General features: G+C 41.0%; 1 protein-coding gene across 2 annotated transcripts in view; it reads left to right on the forward strand.

The window, feature by feature from the left end:
• Window positions 1-8460: 8460 nt before the first annotated feature.
• usp36 (ubiquitin specific peptidase 36) overlaps window positions 8461-17134 on the forward strand; it is a 78441-nt gene continuing 69767 nt past the window's right edge. The window contains exons 1-2 of one of the 2 annotated variants that reach the window (XM_072242479.1): window positions 8461-8525; window positions 15426-15699. The gene's annotated coding sequence lies outside the window, so the exon portion shown is untranslated. Of the gene's footprint in view, window positions 8526-15267; window positions 15700-17134 lie in introns of those variants that run through there. The other variant, XM_072242480.1, reaches the window with a different exon arrangement.

Consider the following 17134-nt stretch of genomic DNA (forward strand, 5'->3'; position numbering starts at 1 on the left):
TCAGGCAACCAGAACTGAACACAATGTTCCAAGAATTTGGTCTATAGAGCTGCAACATTAACTCGCGGCTTTTGAACATAATATCCGCCCCTCTCCCCCCCAACTAATGAAAGCCAGCACAGCATACGCCTTCTTAACCACCATTATCAACTTGCACGGCAACTTTGAGGGATTCGTGGGTGTGGACCACTTGACCCCTCTGTTCCTCCACACTGCTAAGAAATCAGCTAAATGCAAATTAGTATGCTTTAACATTTATTTGTAGAATCATAGATGTAAAGTCTTCTTTGAGCCATCACAACAGGACAGTATTAGAGAGCAAGACTGTTCCCTTATTTCTATTTAATAATGTTTCATAATTAAGAGTGATAACCTGGAACAAGTTTTATTATCAGCAGTTAACGTGCGTTTATTATTAGAGGTATTTATTTCAGTAAGTGTATCCTGCATCAATCAATAATGGATTTAAAATCAATGCATCATTTAATCATTGATTAAATCAACCTACTCTAAGATCAATGTAACCCTTCCCTCCAATATACTCCTCCATTTTTCTTTCATCCATGTGCCTGTATAGAAGTCTCTTAAATGCTCCTAATGTATCTACCTCCATCATCACCCCGGCTGGGTTCTCCATACACCCACCCATTCTCTGTAAAAAACTACCAATATACTCCATTTTTCTTTCATCCATGTGCCTATCTAGAACAAGTTTTATTATCAGCAGTTAACGTGCGTTTATCATTAGAGGTATTTATTTCAGTAAGTGTGTCCTGCGTCAATCAGTAATGGATTTAAAATCAATGCATCATTTAATCATTTCATTCACAGAGCAGCCACTTTATTAGGTACATTTTGTGTCTGATAATATGGCCACTGGGTGTATTTCTGTATGTTTATGATCTTCTGCTGCTGTAACCCATTCACTTCTAAGTTCAACATGTGTGTTCAGAGGTGCTCTTCTGCTCACCACTGTTGTAACTCATGGTTGTTCGTGGTCAGCTACAATCAGTCTGTCCGTTCTCCTCCAACCTCGCTCATTAACAAGGCATTTTCACCCACAGAACAGCTGCTCACTGGATGTTTTCTTGTTCTTGTTTATCTGCACCAATCTCGAGACTATTGTACGTGAAAATCTCAGGAGATCGGCAGTTTCTCGGATACTCAACGACCGCCCCCCCCCACCCCCGGCATCAACAAACGTTCTACGGTCAAAGTCACTTAGATCACATTTCTTCCCCATTCTGATATTTAGTCTGAACAATAACTGAACCTCTTGACCGTGTTTAATGCTTTTATGCATTGAGTTGCTGCCACAGGATTGTCTGATTAGGCATAGTTGCTGCCACAGGATTGTCTGATTAGGCATTTGCAGGTGTACAGGTGTATGTAATGGAGTGGCCACTTAGTGTAAGTCAGTTTGAAGCAAACGGAACAGTTACAATATGATAAAAGTTTAAAATGTCTTTCTGCCATCATATCAACCTCTTGAACAAATCATGTAATGTATCGTTCTTTATTTTGAAATATTTAGACAGCTATAGTGATCAAGTAGCTAGCTAAAGCTCAGAGTGTGCAATTAACCTCATTCCTATTGCCCTGTTTTTTACTTAGAGGTTTCAGATATATGGAAATCTTTTTACCCAAGTGCATAGTTCAAAGTTCAAAGTAAATTTATTATCAAAGTACATACTGTACATGTCACCATATACAACCCCGATATTCATTTTCTTGTAGGCATCCACTGTAAATACAAAGAAACACAATCAAATCAATGAAATAATACACACACAAAGACAGAAAAACAACAGATTGTGCAAATACAATAAAGGAAACTGATAATAATAAATAGATAGATAGATAAATAATTATTGAGAACATGAGTTATAGAGTCCTTGAAAGTGAGTCCATAGTTTGTAGAATCATTCACAAACTATGGTTCAGAAGTTATCCACTCTGTTTCAGGAGCCTGATGGTTGTAGTGTAATAGCTGTTCCTGAATCTGGTACTGTGGGATCTAAGGCTCCTGTACCTCCTTCCTGACGGCAACAGTGAGGAGAGAGTGTGGCCTCTTCATTATATCCTGTTTAGATTTCAAATTAGTTAACTAAAGCAACACCAAAAAAAGCAAGATTTGTGTGACAACACGCACAAAATGCTGGTAGAACACAGCAGGCCAGGCAGCATCTATAGGAAGAAGTACAGTCGACATTTCAGGCTGAGACCCTTCATCAGGACTAACTGAAAGAAGAAATAGTAAGAGATTTGAAAGAGGGAGGGGGAGGAGGAGATCTGAAATGACAGGAGAGGACAGGAGGGGGATGGATAAAGCTGAGAGCTGGGAAGTTGATTGGCAAAAGGGAAACAAAGCTGGAGACATGGAAGAAAGAAAGGGGGAGGGGAGCACCAGAGGAAGATGAAGAGCAGGCAATGAGTGATTGTGAGAGGGAAAGAGAGAAAGAAAAGAAAAGGGGGGAAATAATAAATGAATAAATAAATAAAATAAGGGATGGGGTAAGAAGGGGAGGAGGGGCATTAGTGGAAGTTAGAGAAATCAATGTTCATGCCATCAGGTTGGAGGCTACCCAGACGGAATATAAGGTGTTGTTCCTCCAACCTGAGTGTGGCTTCATCTCGACAGTAGAGGAGGCCATGGATTGACATATCAGAATGGGAATGGGACGTGGAATTAAAATGTGTGGCCACTGGGAGATCCTGCTTCCTCTGGCAGACAGAGTGAAGGTGTTCAGCGAAACGGTCTCCCGGTCTGTGTCGGGTCTCACCAATATACAGAAGGCCGCACCGGCAGCACCGGACACAGTATGTCACACCAGCCGACTCACAGGTGAAGTGTCGCCTCACCTGGAAGGACTGTCTGGGGCCCTGAATAGTGGTGAGGGAGGAAGTGTAAGGGCAGGTGTAGCACTTGTTCTGCTTGCAAGGATAAGTGCCAGGAGGGAGATTGATGGGAAATGGACAAGGGAGTCACGCAGGGAGCGATCACTGTGCAAGGCAGAAAGTGGGGAGGAGAGAAAGATGTGCTTGGTGGTGGGATCCCATTGGAGGTGGCGGAAGTTATGGAGAAAGTTTTTAAGATTTGTGGAAACTAATTTTAAACTTGTAAAAGATAGTATTCAGCTGAATAAAAGGTGCTAAAGGTTTACCAGATTGATGTCCTCCCTACTGCATCTCTGGTTAGACTCCTGACATAAGATCATAAGCAACAGATGGAGCAGTGGGTGATATTCACATCCCCTGCCGTCAATACCCATCATGCCAATTAATTGTGTCTGACCTTTTACCTCAGCACCACTTTCCTGCACTAACTCAATATCTGTTGATTCTTTTCACTGTCTAACAAATTTTTCACTGAATGCATCTTGGGTAGTGAATTCCAAAGATTCACTACCCCCGGGTGAAGAACTTTCTCCTCGTCTCTGTTCTGAATGACCAATTCCTTATTTTGACATACGATACTTGGTCTCAGAAACCCCAGTTATTGGAAACATCAGTAATGATGTACTCAAACAGGTACCTTCAGAATTTTGTACATTTTAATGCGATGACCTTTTACTTTACTAACATCGGAAGTAAAGGTGCAGTCTGTTTTATTCTTTTTTAAGCCACAGACCCTCTATCCCAGAAGCAATTTTGTGGCTGTTCACTGCAATCACTCTACTTTGCTTTAGCTGTAATGGAGCACTACAGCACTGAAGCAGGCCCTTCAGCCCATCTAGTCCATGCCAAATTGTTATTCTGACTTGACCCATCGACCCAAACTTGGACGACAGCTCTCCATACCCTTTCCATCTACACACTTATCCAAACTTCTCTTAAGTTTTGCAATCAAAATCTGCATTCACCACTTCCACTGGCAGCTCGTTCCACACTCGTACCACACTCTGAGTTTCATTTTTTTCTTTCTTTGCTCTCTTTTTGCATGACTTATTTAAGTATATCATTAAATATATATATTTCATATTGTAATTTATACTTTTTAATTATGTATTGCTGCCACAAAACAACAAATTTCATGACATATGCCAGTGATTTTGATTCTAATTCTGAACAAGTTGCCTCTCAGGTTCCCCTTAAATATTTCATCTTTCACTCTTAAACTATGACCTCCAGCTCTACTCAGTAGCAAAAGACTGCTTGCATTTGCTCTGTCTATAACCCTCATAATTTTGTATACCTCTATCAAATCTTCTCTCATTCTCCTACACTCCAAGGAATAAAGTCATAACATATTCAACCCTTCCCTATAACTCAGCTCCTCAAGTCCCAGCAACATCTTTGTAATATTTTTTTCTGTACTCTTTCAATCTTATATTGTAATATTAGTTAAAACTAAATTCAATTCAAAGATCTTCTTTTGCAAAAGTTATTTGTTGAAGCTTGGCCAGACCTCATTTATCCCAGTGGAAGATTACAGCCAATTTTGGTCTCCTTATTCTGAAAGTAAACATCCAAGCATTATCATGGGAACAATTTTCTTTTTAATAGTAAGCAACAGACTTGCTTAGTTTGTAGTGTTTCATTTGTGCATTAAGTTTTGATTAACTCCAGTATATAGTTCTAGAAATATGAATTCCTGGAAAGAATCTTGGGCACATCCAAATCTCTGCAGAAATTTTTTTTTTCCCCTTCAGCATAGTCAGATGATGACTTGTTTGTGACTTTGGTAGCTGAAATGAGATCCCACCAATGACAGGGCCAAGTTGACATAGAGCGGTTCTGCAGTGCCCCCCACCGGAAATATTATGGTACTGCAGTTGTTTGAACAGTGAATCAACATACACGCAGTGGCCACTTTATTAGATACCTCTCTTCTAAAGACTACCATCAGAAAGGAGGTACAGGAGCCTGAAGACATACACTCAACATTTTAAGAACAAATTCTTTCCCTCCACAATCAAATTTCTGAATGGGCAATAAACCAACCTCAATATTTTTGGTCTCTTTTTGCACTAATTATTTGATACTTACTTTTTACGTACACAGTATTTCTTATTGTAATTTATAGCACTTTTATGTATTTCACTGCGCTGCTGCTGCAAAACAACAAACTTTATGATATATGTCAGTGATATTAGTCATGATTCTGACTTACCAAGATTAAAGAAAATCTTGTCTTGCATACTGTTCGTACAGATCATATCATTACACAATGCTTTGAGGTAGAATAAGGAAAACCAATAACAAAGTAGAATAAGTGTAGCCATAGAACATTGTGTGAGCAGAAGGGATTCGTTTAGTCAGATGGTTAATTACTAGTTTAATTAGTTCGGCACAACTAAACCTGATATTAGTTCTTCCCCCACTCCCACCCCTTCGAAATTGTATCCAAAACATGATACTTGTTATTGAGGGGAACAGCCATGGGGTGCCCTGCATTGGCTGCTTTACCCCCCTTCACTCTCAGAAGGTCATCCAGTCACCTTGTCCTGCACCTTAAGTGTAATTATCACCCTGTACCTCTTGGACCACTCCGTCTCTCAAACGAGCCGAAGATCATCCAGCTCCATTTCCCTATTATGATCTGTAAGAAGCTGCAGCTGCCTACACTTCCTGCAGGTGTGGTTGTTAGGGACACTTAAAGTTTCCCTGTCTTCTCACATCTCGCAAGAGGAGAACTCTCCTGTCCTGATTATCATTCTTACTGCTCTAAATGTGCAATAAGAAAGAAAGAAGGAAAAAACTTCCTAGAAACTTACCCTGGCCTTCTCTTTCTTCTTGCCAGAGATTCTTTATTTAAAGCCTCAGACTCCCCACTCTAACCCTGTTACATGCCAACAATAACCTAAATCCTAACTTCTTTTTATTGGCCCTTGCCAAGTGCCCATTACTCCAAATGATGTCAAGCTCTGCAGAAAGTCTCAATGGGCCCCACTGGCAAATAATCTGGCGCTAAGATCCACAAGCAGTTGCTTCCATGCTTTTAAGACCATAAGACAAAAAAAAGAAAAAAAAACCATCATGGGCTGAAGGGTTTGTTCCTGTGCTGTACTGTTCTGTGTTCTATGTAACGTTAATGGAAAGAATGTTTGCATTGATACTTCAGGAGCCATGTATTCTAAAAGCAATCATCTCTAGAGGGTAGGTTTTTCCTGTGCATGGTCAGAGGGGTTTGTTACCACACTTCCAAACACTCCCATCTGCCTGAACTACTTTATTTGTAGAGGTGAAAATCACTGTGGCTCCAGATTTTCCCACATCATTTCCAACATCAGAGTAATATTGTCATCTAAATAAGTATACATTACCATATACCACGCTGAGATTCATTTTCTTGCAGGTGTTTATAGTAGAACAAAGAAATACAAAATAATCAGTGAAAGACTGCACACAAAGACAGACAATCAATGAGAAAAAGAAAATGAACTGTGCAATAACAAAAATAAATAACTAAGTAGACAGATGAATAGATGAATGAATGAATACTGAGAACAGAAGTTGTAGAATCCTTGGAGTTGAGGCTACAGGCTGAGTGATGTTCAGTGTTGAGGTGATGTTATCCACGCTGGTTCAGAAGCCTGATGGTTGAAGGGTAATAACTGTTCCTGAACCTGGCAGTGTGGGGCACAAGGCTCCTGTCCTTCCTTACTGATGGCATCAGTGAGAAGAGGGTATAGCCTGGACGGTGGGCGTCTCTGACGATGGACCTCTTCAGCTCATATGTTGCACATCGCCCAATACGGAACACATTGCACCCAGCACACAGGATGTCGCAAGTGGTCACCAAAAACACAGGTGCTTGCCTGTGCACGTCAACACCTACAAGACAAGCTCATACACCATCCTCATCCGTCTCATAACAGCAATGTTGTTCTACAGTGAGTCAGATAGTCAGATAGTCAGTTCCTTGCCACGCTCAATGACAATTTCATTAAAAACAACTCTACAAGCCAAGTTCTCAAAACTATTTATTTATTTGTTTCATTATTATTTTATATTTTCAGTTTGTCTTCATTTGTGCATTGGTTGTTTGTCGGTCTTTATTGTTTTGTTATCGAGTACCAATTTCTCCTTCTGGTAAAAGTAATTTCCCTTCCCCCTCCCTCTTCTATTCTCCACTCTGGCCTCTCACCTGTCTATCACCTCCCACTCCTTCCCTTTCTCCTGTGGTCCACTCTCTTCTCCTATCACATTCCTTTTTCTCCAGTCTTTTACCTTTCCCATCCGCCTGGCTTCACCTTCCAGCTAACCTCCTTCCCCTTCCCTCATCTTTTTATTCTGGCGTCTTCCCCCTTCCTTCACAGTCCAGAAGAAGGGTCTCGGCCCGAAACGTCGACTGTTCATTTCCATGGATGTTGTCTGACCTGCTGAGTTCCTCCAGCATTTTGTGTGTGTTGCTTCAGTGGTTTGTTGTGTGTAGTTTTTCATTGATTCTATTGGGTTTCTGCAAGAAAATGGAATAGTTCTCAGGGTAGTGTCTGGTGACTTATATGTACTTTGTCATAAACTTACTTTGAACATTGAATTAGGAAAGAACAGTTGACCGATATCTTCCAAAATTATTTATACTCATGAGACACCCAAATCCTCAGGGCAACACCTTATCCTCATTGCCTTGTCCGTTGCACAATAGACAGATAGATACATCTTCATAACTGATTGATTCACATATCCATGGGTGGGTATGTTCAGCACCCAGTGGATGCGATACCAGAAAATTGACATACCCACACCAAATTAACAGCATTTTTTTGCCCCATTATCACACCACTCTGGAGGCAAGTGACTGAAATTTTATTGTCTCAGATTCAAACCAGGAATGTTTTTTAAATAAACTGTGTCCCACATCTTGCACTAATTTTGACAGAGCAATTTGGCTGATGTGCACAATCATACAACTAAATCTTTACCAGCTGATGGAATAATCTGATCTAGTTGAAATGTAACTGTAGGAGGGGAAAGAGAGGAGGGGGGAGAGAGGGGGAGGGGGAGGGATTAGAATTGCATTCAAGGGCCATTGAATCAAACAGGACTTTAGTACCAACCCACACAAAAACAGCAGCGTTATGTCTTTACTACTTTACCTGGTGGTATTTACTGGGTTTTTTTTAATTTAACTTCAGTCCAAAAATCACACCCTAAAAATTCTAGAACAATTAAGGTGTGAGTTGAGGGGCACAGAATGTTTTACCTGCCTCTCAACGGGAATTGGGAGTTCATTCTAAACATCAGTTAAGGACCCATATTAATGTGCCGTGAAATGTTGAAATTCACACATCTATTTAAAAGCTTCACTGGCTCAAACTTCCCGTTAGTCGATGAGTGACTTCTCATACTGCTGCACAGTGAAGCCCCCCCCCCCCCCCCCCCCCCCCCCCCCACACGGGGCAGTGAACTGCGATGGATTCCTCCTCCCTGCACCTCCAAGCGAGGAGGCGCTGCAGAGCTGTTCCAGTCACTGTACGGTGATTGGCTGCTTCTGTCCATGTGATGTGTTGGCGCTCGCCCTTTACAATGAATCTGAGGCGCGTTCGTTGCCAGCAGTGCGAAGGATAGAAAATAGTCAGGTATTTTGCTTTTCTAACCCTTGTAATAGATTTAGACGGCGAGTCTATTTGGAAAGATGCTGGTTTAAAGTGCTCAGTCGTGGAAGTAAATTAGCGGGATGTCGCACCCGATAACAAGTGGCTTCTATTTGATGCTGCCGGGTTCATCCGTGCGCCTCCAATTCTGGCCTGCTCATCATCTGCGGTTAACCACATTTAAATCATGCACAAATTCGGGACTTCATCATGTATGTAGAATTATCTAAGATATTGTCACTGTTCTCGCTGTTATCTCTATAATGGCACAAATCCATTCAGTTACGAACCCTTACACTGTATTTCCATTAATAAAGTGTCTTATGAATTGCTTCTGGTGAAGTTCAGCCACATAAATAAACAAGAAAGTCTATTTCATCAATGTGCGGAGCATCAAAAATAAATAAGATTTTATCAAATCTATTTTGTTAGCTAAATAAATAGTCTGTAATCACAGCAGGGAGCATTCCCCCCCCCCCCCCCCATTCCCACACCTCTATCATTAATATAAAGGTCCATTTGGGAGACGTAACTTTCCCCAGAGAGCTGAGAACAGAGATGAAATAAGGATAGAGTGGGATTCAGCACACTCAATGTGAATTGGGAGTTCATTCTACGCATCAATTAAAGAAACATATTAATGTGCCGTGAAATGTTGAAATTCACACATCTATTTAAAAGCTTCATTCGTTCAAACTTCCTGTTAGTCGATGATTGACTTTCCACACTGCTGCATAGTGAAGCCCCCACACGCTGCAGTGAACTGCGATGGATTCCTCTTCACTGCACCTCCAATCGAGGAACACTTGAAGGTTTCAAATGAGAGTATGTCCTTAGCTTGAGCATCCTTGTCTCTGTTCTACAGCAACTCGTTCAAGAATGACTTTTTGACAATATAGAATAACAAAGCCTGGGAGCAGACTGTATCCCTGCTCAAGTCCTAAAGCTCAGCAGTGTAGTACTTCAGTGACAATTCCACAGCCATACTCAGGAGGCTGTAATGCTGCATCTCCTCTTAGGGAACAAGGCAGGACAAGTAACTGAAGTGACAGTCAGGGAGGACTTTGGCTTAAGTGACCTTAATTTGATTAGCTTTAGGAAAGAGATGGAAGAGAATAGGAGATGTCCATCAGTTAAGGTCCTGAACTGGAGGAGGGCTAATTTGGGGGGATATTATGCAGGATCTAGAGGGGTCCATAAGACATATACAGGAGCAGAATTAGCCATTCAACCCATTGAGGTTGTTCCACAATTTGATCAAGGGTGATCTGTTATCCTGCTCAACCCTATTCCTTTGCCTTCTCCTTGTAACCTTTGATGCCCTTACCAATCAAGAACCTATCAACCTCTGCTTTAAATATACCCAGTGACTTGAGCTCCACAGCCGTCTGTGACAATGAATTCCACAGATTCGCCAGCCTCTGGCTAAAGAAATTACTCCTCATCTCTTCTAAAGGGGTATCCCTCTCTTCCATACACACAGCAAAGAGCTTGCTTCTTTATTGGTCTCTGAAGTATCTAGAAATACCTTCAATATTACCAATACAAAGCCTTGCCATTATCTATTAGGTACAAATCAGTCATGTGATAGAATACCTTGCACTTGTGTAGGTGAGTACAGCTTCAAAAACCCTCAAGAATATCAATGCCATCCGGGTTTAAACACCTTGGTTTGGATGATACTCCATTCATGAAAGTATTTACTCCTTACACCACCACACTGTGTGCCATCCACAAAGTGCATCACCATTACTTACCTAATTTACTCTTAAACCTGCCAGTTCGACCTCCAAGAATAAAGGCAGTGGTGCATGGGGAATATCACCATCTGCAGGTTCCCTTCTGTCCCACACATCATCCTGATCAAAAAATACATTCCTTCAGGATCACTGTGTCTAGATCATGTAACGCTATCCATCAGCAGCTCTGTGCAAATACCTTTACCATTGGACGGCAGTGGTTCCAAAGAGCAGAAGTGCTGGACAATAAAATCTGGCCATGTACAATCACATACAGTGATAAAAGAAACAGAAATAGGTACATCAATGCTAAACTTCACAAGTGACCACTGCAACAGGAGACCTGAAAGCATGAAGTAGACCATTAATGGGATTAATTTGTTATTAATTGGATTAATAATTTTAAATGAAAATGCAGTCAAAGCTGAAGCAATGAATGCATGTTTACCACTGTCAATTGAACTGAATGATAAAGGTTAAAGGTTAAAAATGCCTCAAATTGAGAAAATGGGAACTGACAAGCTGAAATGTCTGCATGCAATTCAAATAATCTCTCATGATGTCAATAGCATTTACCATTAAAACAAGATTTTAAAGATAATAATGACTCCTTTATTGGAAAGGAGCATAATGGTGCACATATTTGTGCCTTTTAATTTATGTTCATTCTTTGCATAGTGGAAATATAGGTATATACACACAGTGGCCACTTTTGAATGCCTGCAAGAAAATGAATCTCAGGTGTCATTACTGTACTTTGATAACATATTTAAAGCCTGTTTGAAGGGAAAGGAATGAACGGCATGTGGGAGGCCTTCAAGAGCGCGATATTAAGAGACCAGGGCAGCATGTGCCTGTTAGGATGAAGGGTAAATCTGAAAAGTTCAGAGAACACATCCTCTAGCAAGGAAAAAGAATTGGAGGTTGGGGATGAGTGAATCCCGGGATGACTATAAAAAGATGAAGAATACCCTTAAGAGGGAAATCAGGAGGGCAAAGAGAGGGTATGGGATGGATCTGGCAAATCAGATTTAAAAATCTCATAAGTTTCCACAGCTAAATTATGAGTAAAAGGGTATCTAGGAAAAAGTAAGACCCCCTTAGAGATAAGCAGGACCATCTATGTCTCAAGCCACAGGAGATAAGTGGAATTGTTAGTGAATAGTTCTCCATTGTATTAACTGAAGTGAAAATTATGGATGCTCAAGAGGTAAGGAATATAAGTGGAGATATTTTATAGAATATTGATATTACCAGGAAGGTGAAATCTGCAGCTTTAACTTGTGTAAAGTTGGATAAGTCCCCAGGACCTGCATTCTTGGACTTTGTGGGAGGCTGGAGAAGAAATTGCAGAGGGCCTCGCGGAGATATTTACTTCATAATTAGCTACTGGTGTTCTAAAGACCGGAAGATGGTTAATGTCATTCCATGTTCAGGAAGGCAGCAAGGACAAGCCAGGAAACTACAGGCCAGTCAGCCTGACATCCGTGGTGCTGAAGTTACTAGACTCCCGTAATTAGAGGAAACTCTGAGGGGCAGGTTCGCTGAGGATGGCTTTGTTTGTGAAAAGAAGTGCTTATCAAATCTTTTAGAGTTTTTTGAAGAGGTGATCTAAAGGGGAGATGAGAGGAGGGCAGTGGATGTTGTCTGTTTGGACTTTAGCAAGGCCTTCGACAAGTGTTAGGAGTGTTAGGTCCCATGGAATCCAGGGAGAACAAATTAGATGGATTCAGAATTGTCTCAGAGGTAGGAAACAGAGGGTGGTAGTTGAAGGTTGTTGATTAGAATAGAGGGCAATGACTGGTGGGTGCAGAAGTTGTTGTTTGGGACCCCTGTTATTTATTATTTATATAAATTATATTGAATTGAATGCAGAAGGCTTGATCCACAAATTTGCAGATAACACAAAATTAGGATGCACTGTTGATGGTGAAGAGATCATCGTGGAGGCAAATGGACGTGAGGTGCGTTTTGGAAAGTCAGACCAGCCTTGGACATATTCTATGAATCGTAGGGCACCAGAGAGTGTAATGTAACAGAATGGCTGAAGAGTTCATTGAAAGCAGCGTCACGGGTAAACAGGGTGGTAAAAAAGGCATTTAACATGCTGGCCTTCATCAGTCAGATCATTGACTATAGGAGTTGGGATATTGTGTGAATGTATAAGTCATTGGTGAGTCTCTACCTGGAGTACTGTATACACTTCTAGTTGTTTTACTATAGAAAAGACATGGTTAAACTGATTAAAAGAATGCAAAATAGAATTACGAGTATGTTGCCAGGACGAGAAAACTTGAGTTATAGGGAGACATTGGCTAGGCTAGTTTTTCCTTCCTTGGATCGAAGGAGAATGAGGTGTGACCTTACAGAATTGTTTAAAATTATGAGAAGCACAGATAAGATGGATGGTAACAGTCTTTTCCCCAGGATCTTCATCATCATCATCATCATCTTCATCATCATTAGGTGCCGCGTCATATGATATGGGTGATCATGGTCTATGATCATGATTGTTCTTGCTAAATTTTTCTACACAAGTGGTTTGCATTGCCTTCTTCTGGGCAGTGTCTTCACAAGATAGGTGACCCCAGCCATTATCAATGCCCTTCAGAGACTGTCTGCCTGAAGTCTGTGATTGCATAACCAGGACTTGTGATATGCATCAGCAGCTCATACGACCATCCACCACCTGTTCCCATGGCTTCATGTGACCCTGATTGGGAGGTTAGATAGGTGCTACACTTTGTCTAAGAGTGACCTGCAGGCTAACGAGTGCCTTACACCTCCTTTGGTAGAGACGTATCTCCAGTCCGCCACCCCAGGTTTGGGGAGCCCAAATCAAGGGGGGTATAGTTTTAGGGTGAGAGGAGAAAGATTTAAAGGGCTGTAGTGGGTCGATCTTTTCACACAGAGGGTGGTGATTATATCGAATGAGCTGCCAGAGGAAGTGGTTGAGGCAGGTACAACAGTATCATTTAAGAAACACTTGGATTGGTAATGGAGGGGCAGGGTTTAGAGGGATATGAGCCGAATGCAGGAAATTGGGACTAGCTAGGTGGGCATTATGGTCAGCATACGCTTGTTGGGCTGAATGGCCTGTACTGTGCTGTTTGTTCTATCTAATAAGAGATAATCAGAGTTTTTTTTAATTGTAATATTGGAAATGTACCAAATTTTCTGTTTTTGAAAAATAAATCTATCATTGCTCCCCACAGACCTTAAGTTAAATTGCTGACTCAGCTCTTCCCAGCAATCCTTCTACTGAGAATTTCTCTTTTACCATAACCTGCTGTTTCCAGTCATTCATGTGAATATTAGCAAAGTAACTGCACGTTAATCATATTAAAGTATTTCAACAGGCAGTAATCCAGAAGGAAAAAGATGTGTTTTAAGATCTGGGAAGGTTCTTCGGGCAAGTTTATGAAGACAAGTACTCATAAACTCAGCTCACCAGCAGCTAACTTTATTACAATTTATGGAGAGGAATAAACAGTCTTGCCTTGAACGCCGACTGTAATTCTCCTCCATAGATGCTAACCTGCTGAGTTCTTCAGGCATTTTGTGTGTGTTGCTTTGGATTTCCAGCATCTGTAGAATCTCTTATGTTTATCTATTCTAATTTTTCCTTATTCTTAGAATTTGTTTTATAAATGTTTTCCAGTTTTGATGAAAGATCATTATTTTAAATGTAAATCTGTTTCTCCTTGTATTGATCTTCCTTAACCAGTTGAGAATGTCCATTGTTTCCTGTTCTTACCATAGGGTTTTTCCTTTGCTTTTTAACTTGATAATCAGAAATGCCCTCTTCTATCAAAACCTGAAAATTCCTCTTCTGACATATCTTAATTAAGCTATAATCACATTTCAAAGACATTAGCTTTCTGAGAAATTTGCCACACTGTTTAATGATACTATGTCTTCAAATTTGAGAACTTCTGTGAACACAATGATATTTTAAAATTATTAAATTGAACTTGAGTTTAAATGTAATTTTACAGTATCCATCATTTAAAAAAGCCAGATGTAGAGTGATGGCCATAAAATTTCTGACCTTGTTTTTAATGAGAGATCATCGAGTTTCAGACCTAAGGCTACTAACAGGAAATCCAGGAGTTTTGCCCACGCTCTTTGATTTTTTTTTTGCTTTCAATAGATGCCATTTATATTGTAAATATAAATCAAACATCGACAGGCTGCAGAATCTGAACTCTGCCATTGGGAGAACTATTGGTGAAGTCATCCAGACCTGGTCTCTCTCTAGCGGAGATATTCTCTCTGTCTATTCCCTCACACTTGGGACATTTCTTAAGTGTGCTGTCAAACAATATCTGACAGTAAACATCTTAATACTCACTTTTTAACTCTTTCCTTGTTGTATTGCAGGATCATTAACTTCAAAGTAAATTTATTATCAAAGTATATATATGTCACCATACACAAACCTGAGATTCAGTGTCTTGCGGGCAAACTCAATAAATCCTTAGTATTAAAACCATAACAGAATCAATGAAAGAAAATGCCAACTTGGGTGTTCAACCGGTGTGCAAAAGACAACTAACAGTGCAAATGCAAAAAGAAAGAAGTAATGATAAATAAATAAGCAATAAATGTTGTAGGAGCATTTCAATGATGGGATAAGCGAAGTTGAGTGAAGTTATCCCTTTTAGTTCCAGAGCCTAATGGTTGAGTGATAATAACTGTTCCTGATGCTGGTGGTGTGAGTCCTAAGGCTCCTGTACTTTCCTCCTGATGGCAGCAGTGAGAAGGGAGCACGTCCTGCGTGTTGTGGGGGTGGGGGGGGGGAACCCCTGATGATGGATGCTTATTTCCTGCGATAGCATTTCGTGGAGATGTGCTCAATGGTGGGGAGGGCTTTACATGTGATGGACTAACCAGAAACGTTAACCTTTTTCTCTATCCACAGATGCGGTCTGACTCGCTGAATGTTTCCAGCATTTTATGTTGTCCTTTGGGATTTATACTGAACTTTAACGCAGTACATTTTGGGACATTTCATAAGTGTGCTGTCAAACAATATCTGACATTAAGCAAATGTTCCTTTGCTGTATTTAAACTGACTGATGGTACTTGCAGCCACCTACAGACACCACATTGGTGACAGGCTTTCTGTTTCTCTGCATAACAGTGTGAAGAGATCCAACATGATGAAACTCAAAAGTATGGTTCTCAGAGTAGGAGCTTGTGAGGATGGCAGGGAATGGATATGTGAGATCCGTAGGAAGGCATGAGACGTACCAGCAGACTCGATCATTCCCTGCATTTGGACTACGTGGAGTTTTTCTGGCGAACAACATCACTAAGGTCTCAGGAGAGGACACAGAGAGGGGAACGTGATGATGTGTGAGGAGAGGAAAGTGATACGGCTGCTCTTAGTATGGCTGAAGACATATGAGACACAGGTGAGTCTAGTAACCCCATAGAGCACAATCAGTGTCTGTAACAAGAAGAATGGAAAAGCTTTGATGAGATATTTCAATCTGATGCTGTCAGAAGTTGTTTTGAGAAGCAGATTGGTGTGGTGGACCAAATGCAAGATTTTCACCGGTAGGGAGATGCTGTGTGAGTTTGTGAGGCAGCTTCATTTGGAGGCTGATTCTGAGGCTTTAGCACACAGACTGCGGATTTGGTAATGGGGTAATGGTATTCTTCACCAAGACTGAGTCTCACAGAGAACTCACATGGGTTTAGTGGGAAGCTCGCAGGTCACAAGGGTGCTAAGTGTGAGAAGACTCCTGAAAGCACGGGTCGAAATGGTGGAGGCATTCAGCTTTAGAATGCCCAGTTTCACGATTGCTAAAGGGTAGGACCCAATACAGTATGGTGGAGAGGCACGCAGCTAATGGAGAAGGTAATTCCCATAGGGTGGTCGATGAGCATCTGGTACATATTACAAGGCCTAGTTATGCGACCACTGATGCCAGGCAGACGATCTTTGAAGAGTATTGATGACCTCTGGGGTCACCTATCTTGTAAAGACACTGCACAGAAGGCAGCAAAGCAAAGCCTCTTCTGTAGAAAAATTTGCCAAGAACAATCATGGTCATGGGATCATGTCATATGATGTGGCACATAATGGTAATAATGATGAATTCCCGTATGTCTTGGAAGCAGGGAGATAAGTCTGAGAGCATAGGGTGTATCTGAAATGGATCATTGTAAATAGACATAATTGTGTTTACTGCACTGTTGATGGACTAAAGATGATAAATGTATTGATTGAGGAAGCGATCAGAAGTAATTTTATTATTTATTTATTTAGCAATGCAGCGCAAAGTAGTACCTTCCAGCCCTTTGAGCCATGCTGCCCCGCAACCCCCAGCAACCCCAATTTAACCCTAGCCTAATTATAGGACAATTTATACTTTCCAATTAACCTACCCAGTACATATTTGGACTGTGGGAGGAAACCAGAGCACCCGGGGAAAACCCATGCATTTCACAGGAAGGACGTACAAACTCCTTGCAGAGGGCACCGGAATTGAACTGCAAACTCCTACGCCCCGAGCTGTAATAGCGTCGTGCTAACTGCTTTGCTACTGTGGCACCCCAGCATAGACTGAGAAGTTTGAAAGGATGAGTAAATAAATTTGGTTACTTTTATATCTGTACATTGCATAATTTCACAACTGTAAAAAATTATCTGATGGAATAATGTACAGTCGACAGTTCATATTTTAAAGGGCTTGTTGCTTTTTTAGGGGAGGCCTTAGCACTCAGATCTGCAGCTGGATCTTCAACCTCCTCACAGATAGGACACAGGCTGTAAAAATAGGGGACAAGCTCTCCTCTACAATCAATCCGAGCACCGGTGCCCCACAAGGCTGTGTACTCAGC

The sequence above is a fragment of the Mobula birostris genome, chromosome 24 (genome assembly GCF_030028105.1).
Source record: "Mobula birostris isolate sMobBir1 chromosome 24, sMobBir1.hap1, whole genome shotgun sequence".
NCBI classification, from domain to species: Eukaryota; Metazoa; Chordata; class Chondrichthyes; order Myliobatiformes; family Myliobatidae; genus Mobula; species Mobula birostris.